We start from the raw sequence: 6,071 nt of genomic DNA, 5'->3' as shown, positions 1-6,071 counted from the left end.
ATTAGATGTAACCAAGCAGTAGTGTTAAGGGCAACTAGCTTGCAATGCAAGAATATTTTCTACTTTATTTTGAATAAGTAGCTCAGGGGCGCGCTGCCATGCTTGAATAACAACACGCACGCACACGCACACGCACACGCACACGCACACACACACGCACGCACGCACGCACATACGCACGAACGCACGCACACACACGCACGAACGCACGCACGCACGCACACACACACACACACACACACACGAACACACACACACACACACACACACACACACACACACACACACACACACACACACACACACACACACACACACACTTGTAGCTGGCAGCCTGCATGCTGAGAGTGATCGCTGCGTGTGTTGCTGACTCAAGCTGTATTTCTAAAATAGCCAGTGGAAGCCCTAGTCCTTGTTACTACGCATATGCGGAACATTCACATGCGTTTTATAATGAAGGCTTTGTAATGAAGGCGTGCGTGCGTGCGTGCGTGTGTGTGTGTGTGTGTGTGTGTGTGTGTGTGCGTGCGTTCGTGCGTGCGTGCGTGCGTTGCGTGTGTGTGTGTGTGTGTGTGTGTGTGTGTGTGTGTGTGTGTGTGTGTGTGTGTGTGTGCGTGTGCGTGCGTGTTGTTATGCACGCATGGCGGCGCGCCCCTGAGCTGCTTACACACACACACACACACACACACACACACACACACACACACACACACACACACACACACACACACACACACACACCGCTACCGCTTCGGCTGTACCACTTTTAAACTGAAATGCATTGCTGGAAAGACGTTTTTTCAGGGGCAATATAAGTAGTCATATTAAAATGTGAAGGCCCTAGCACCTTTATTTATTATTTTATTAATTGTGTGCTATTGTCCGGACGCGCGCAGGTCTGGTAGAAATGCTGGAAAAGGGGTTTGTGTTTGAGTTTCCTCGAAGCAGAATGAGGTTTTCTCGTACATTCAAATTACAATCCGACGCCGATTAGTAAACAATCCGATGGCGAATCCGACGCCGGATGGTAAGGTCGTACTTTACCATTTTTCTGACGTATTTCACTGTGACAAATTCAATTTTTGTTCACTAAAACCTTACACCACGTGGAGGGCCTGCGCTGTCGATGTGGTTGGATTATTTTCTCCGCCACCCACGATCATACGCCGGTTGCCGACGCCAGATTTTCTGCGACATGGAGCCCTAAACGCAATCGCGTTAATAACAACCATGGTGTCAGCGCGCACAGGCAGACATGAGCACATCACACTCGATGATCGCGGACACTCGCTGTCGAAACGCTGGCGTCAGGAAGCGCGGTAGCAGCAGCGAGCGGAGTGATCTGCGTACTGTGTATCGCTGTAAACTGAGCGATGAGAACACCCCACGCACAAAGGTATGAGTCACCTGCAGGTCACTTTCTAGATAAGGCGCGTGCGACCGCGCGCTGCCGTGCAGAGTACACAGTTGATACCGGAGTAGAACGCCGCCCCCCCTCTCTCCCTCCCGCTTCCCTGCCTGCGCGCGCGAGATTGAGCCGCGATCGTCGGTTCCCCATGCGTGCGGTCGCGAAACACACAGTTGCTGTGGGAGAACAACGCCGCCCCCCCCCCCCTGTCTCTCTCCCCCCCCCCCCCCCCCCATCGCCCCATGGCCTTTCGCGCGACGGCGGACGGCGCGTTTTCGGTCAGCTTCCCTCTTTTGCGCGCACCAGATTGAGCCGTGATCGTCGGCTCCCTCTTGCGCGCTTTCACTCGCACATACAGAATACGGCGCGCGGCGACGGTGTTATCGCCCTTGGACTTTATACTGAATAACACGGCGACGGCAGCGACGGCGGCGACGACGACGACAGAAATACGCTTGGAGTGTCCATATAATTGCTATCGCAATAAAAGTGGAGACAGATTGCATTGTGACCAGCGATCAAGTGTTCGCCTTGTACTTGGGGCAAATTATCACTGACAATATGACCGATGCGATCCAATGTCTTTCAGAGGGGGGGCCATTGAGCGCAAAATTGTTTCTGAGCAATGGAAGGCTGTTGACTGGTACGTCCATCGACGCACACCGCTACAAAAGCACGTAACGCGGTTTGCACGGGGCTATTATAAGGCATACATAACATTTTCGTCTGCTGTTGCTGTCGCAAGTGAACGCTCTTCGTCGTACAACGGAAAATTTGCGGGATTTGCAGAGTAGGAATGTCAGCAGTTTCTCTTCATAATTTTTCGACCCATAAAAAAACCCTTTCAGGGGCAAAGAAACAATAAAAAGACATAAAGGTCTTCATGATGATCACTGCTGCAGTGAAGTATCTAACAAAGTGTCCACGGTATGCATAAGTCGCGTTTCTCAGTATTCGACGAACGACTGAACAAATTAATTCGATTCTTTTAAAATAAACCTGTGCAGGTGCGCCTCCTCATTAACGCACTGTGGTATAGAAGTTACATAAACAGGGATAACGTGCCTCAGAAAGGCCGGCCAAAGTTTCGATAGGTGGACGTACCTTTTTCAAACGTGTCCTTGTCATCCTCGGGGGGGTTAGATTTAACGGGTTAGTAGGGTGCATATCACGGGAGGTCATTGTCGGTAGCGGCTGGCTGGAAATGAAGAGACTGAAAATAAAATGAACGCTGTCGTTTGGTGTTTCTAAGCATCGTGGCGGGAAGGATGGGGTTGGAAGACGATGGAAGAGAACGGGGGAGGGAGGAGGCGGTAGGAGTTATTGGATAGAGAGAGAGGCGAGGGTGTTGTTGGGGGAGGAAGAGAATGGGAAACATTCAGATCACTGGATAGAAACCGTAAATGTCGTAGGCGGCGTGTTAGTGGCTTTAGAACAATGATCCCGTCAGCCGGTCAGCGCGGGAGCCACCTAAAGGATATGATTGAATGGCTTAGTGGCCTAACCGGAAAAGCGCCGGGAAGTTTTTGAAAGTTAGCTCCTGAAAATTTTATATCAACCTGCGTAGAAGCTTCGGAATAAAATGTTATACTGAATGGTAGGGGGTGGGAAAGTAAGAGCTGGAAAAGGAGGAATAGGTGAGCTTTAGAATCAGGGTTAGCAGGTGGCATAATGGGTTTTATTACGATAGCAATTATATGGACACTTCAACCGGATTTCTGCCGTCGGCGTCGCCGTCGCCGTGAGGTTCCGTATTGATAAAATCTTCACCGCGCGCCGTATGCCCGAGCGGAATCGTGCGGGGACGCGCGCTATCACGGAGAGCGAACGCACTCAATCTCCCACGCGCAAGCAACGAAGCGGGAAGCCAGCGCCGGAGGGAGCGGGGGGGGGGGGGGTGGGGGGGGGGGGGGCACTTCCACTTTGCCAACAACCGCGCTCGTCGCTCGACCGCACCGTCTCTTATCTCTCCCACGCGCAGGCAAGGAAGCGGGAAGCCAGCGCCGTAGGGAGTGGGGGGGGGGGGGGGCGCATTTCTACTCTGCCAACAACCGCGCTCGTCGCTCGCCGCACCGTCTCTTATCTCCACACGGCTCTGACCTTTATGCACTGTGCATTCGCCGCTCAGTTTCTGTTGAAGCGATAGACCGCACGTACCTTCGCCCGCTGCAGCGTATGGGCTTGCTGCCAGCATTTTGACAGTCGTTGTCTGCAGTCATTCAGTGTGATCTATTCATGTTTGTTTGTGCGCGCTCACACCACGCTTGTTCATTCAGTTAGTGATAGTCGGGCCACATTTTCCAACGCACGCTACACATGTAATGCTGCCCGGATCGGCAGTGAAGCGCTACAGGTGTGTCCCTTCGCACGCGCGCTGCCCACGGGAAGCGCTTCTCATCAACACCACCGTTTCACACGCGCCTTCTCGTGGTCATCGAGTCTCTCTTCATGTCGGTCTACTTACGCCGCAGCACACCTGCTTACTTAATCAGCTCATGTTTACTACAATTCATATTGCTACCAAAGCCGCTCACCTTACTTGGTATGACATTGCTGTGTTGCTATCGCATTCATTGCTTCGCCCTTAGGGCGAAACTGTGACATTTTTTTGTCTTCTTATTATTCATAAGAAAATTTCAGGAGCCAAGTTACAGCTTTTAGCGATCATAAGTTGCCACGTGCCTTATTCATTCCCGCCGGTTGCAGGCATCTAAACTTGTGTATGAGGTGTAATTCCGTATATTTCCTCTCAAGCGGTGAACGGAAATTTGTAGTGTATGAAGCCTCATTACTCAAATCTAAAGCAAATACAAGCATCTGTTGGGAACTATAGGACGAAACAGTGCAGGACGATGACTCGCATAAACGCTACCACGAACCAAGCAATCTTTTGAATGCACCGGCAACCTTGCGAGGCCATAAATGCGTAAGCTTTCTAGGACTGCTTCCCTCAGAAATCTGTTCGTCCGTCTGTCTGCAACGCATGACATGATGTATATGTACACATGGGGTATGGGAATGCCTTATGACTACGTATTACTACTGAGATTTATGATTATGACTATATACAGGTTAGTAGTAAACAACTTTATTGAGGTCCTGAGAAGCTAGGCAGGGGGCCTGCTAGCCATTAGCTAGTCTCATGTCGGGACAGAGAGGCCGTGCCTCTCCGCTCGTTCACGGGCCCTCTGGACAGCCCGCAGCTGGACGTCTTCTCTGGGGTCTGTGATGGCCTTCGTCCAGTCTTCTTCTTGGTTAAAATCCTGTAACACTGGGCACTGCCTATTTACAGGGTGTCCCAGCTAAAGGTAGCCAATGCTTTAAAAACGACGGAGTGTGCTAGAAGGCTCAAACCAACTAAGTGGTGCTCAGGATCGCGTGTACTAATCTGCGGTATTTTTTTCCTTCGTTTTGCAACGTCAGTTAATTAGTATAACTAATTGCATAACTCATTAAATATTGGCTTCACCAAGAAAGTGTCAATACGAAAGTTCTAGATCACATTTAAAGATGGCTGACTGAAGCGTTTGCAACTAAGTACCATTGATGGAGCTTCTTGTAATTGCCTTTAAAGAAAGCCCGAGAAATACGAAAACAAGTGTGTGACAGCGCCACTATTACAGCACTCCCAGACGACCGATCAAGAAACGAAATCCGCTTAAATCTACTGCGGTTGCGGGACGGGCTTGCGGTTTCCGGTGGCCGCAAGGTACGCGCCAGCAACTCTCGCTAGTAAGATATGATCGCGAACGAATAGAAGAACATGACAACAGGCAGCAGGTAAAACGAGCAATCGCAGGGAATTGTGGGGCGCGCTGTCTGCTAGCAGCTTCTGGTTCGACGGATGACGCGGCCGACGGGGCGACATGCCCGGCGCGCCTGTTTTTCGGCGCGGTTTCAACTGTCAGTCGTGCGAAGCTTTCCGTTCGCTTTGTCGACCAGCAATGTAGTACCATTCATGAAGCTCATTTCTAGATTTCAGCTCACTCTGGGCACGACAATGACAAGCCAAGAAAGGTAAGGATATGCTTTCATTCATAAACGAACTTTGGTTTTCGGTTCGGCAGCCTTTTTTGTTTCTGACAGGTTGATCTCCTACGACATTTGCCGCTGCTTGGACGCACCGTCGCTGACTGCTCTGCCTGCGAGTCAGTCAGGCAGACGAGAAATTTATTTTTATCCGATAATTTATCAAGCGTATCTAAGCATTACTTTGAAAATCGGGTGCTGAGGCGATGGCTACAGTGGTCTGGTAAATGCTGCTCTGTGATCGTCGCTGCAACCGAAATCGTCGGTAACGGCGCTGCTAGCTTAATTAGAAAACGAAGTGCTGAAAATTTTTGAAACCTTTGCGCACTGCCAATGGCATTTCTCGGTCGGAACTCGAGGTTCATTTGAAGTGGTACGTTAGAAGTTTTCGCTTTTTTGTGAACAAGATGGGGGAATAGCCGTATCGCCGACAAATTACGGCTGCGCATTACCTTTTTGTGTGCTCAAGGAACTAAGGTGGCCTAGTTGGTTACGAGTATTATGTACGTATCTCGCTGTGTCCCGTTTAAGTTTGCCCCGTAAAAGCATGTTTTATCCCTCGATATGTGCATGCGAGTACTGAAATAGTTCTGGTTGCTTGAGGCAACGTTAGAGAAAGAAATATCTTAGGGAA

This window comes from Dermacentor silvarum, chromosome 8 (assembly GCF_013339745.2).
Source record: "Dermacentor silvarum isolate Dsil-2018 chromosome 8, BIME_Dsil_1.4, whole genome shotgun sequence".
Classification (NCBI taxonomy): domain Eukaryota; kingdom Metazoa; phylum Arthropoda; class Arachnida; order Ixodida; family Ixodidae; genus Dermacentor; species Dermacentor silvarum.
This window is presented reverse-complemented; position numbering follows the sequence as displayed.